This window comes from Mesitornis unicolor, unplaced genomic scaffold (assembly GCF_000695765.1).
Source record: "Mesitornis unicolor isolate BGI_N332 unplaced genomic scaffold, ASM69576v1 scaffold41240, whole genome shotgun sequence".
Classification (NCBI taxonomy): Eukaryota; Metazoa; Chordata; class Aves; order Mesitornithiformes; family Mesitornithidae; genus Mesitornis; species Mesitornis unicolor.
In genome coordinates this window covers 1-226 of record NW_010158592.1, presented here as the reverse complement: position 1 = coordinate 226, position 226 = coordinate 1, and positions in this window count along the sequence as shown.

The window sequence follows — 226 nt, the reverse complement described above, 5'->3', positions numbered from 1 at the left end:
GAGGCGCAAGCAGCAGCAGCGGGAGGCGGCGCAGAGCAGCGCCCGGGTGGGACGCGGGGTCCCCGGCTGAGCCTGGCCCGGGGGAGCTGGGCCTCTCTGCTCCCACAAGGGCGTGCGGGCAGCACAGGACCCCAGGACTTGAGGGGGGCGGTTGTTCTGACCCTGCTCTTCTGCTGCTGAGCCCCTGGGGCTCCCCACAGCCCCGTGCCTTGATTCAGGGCATCCC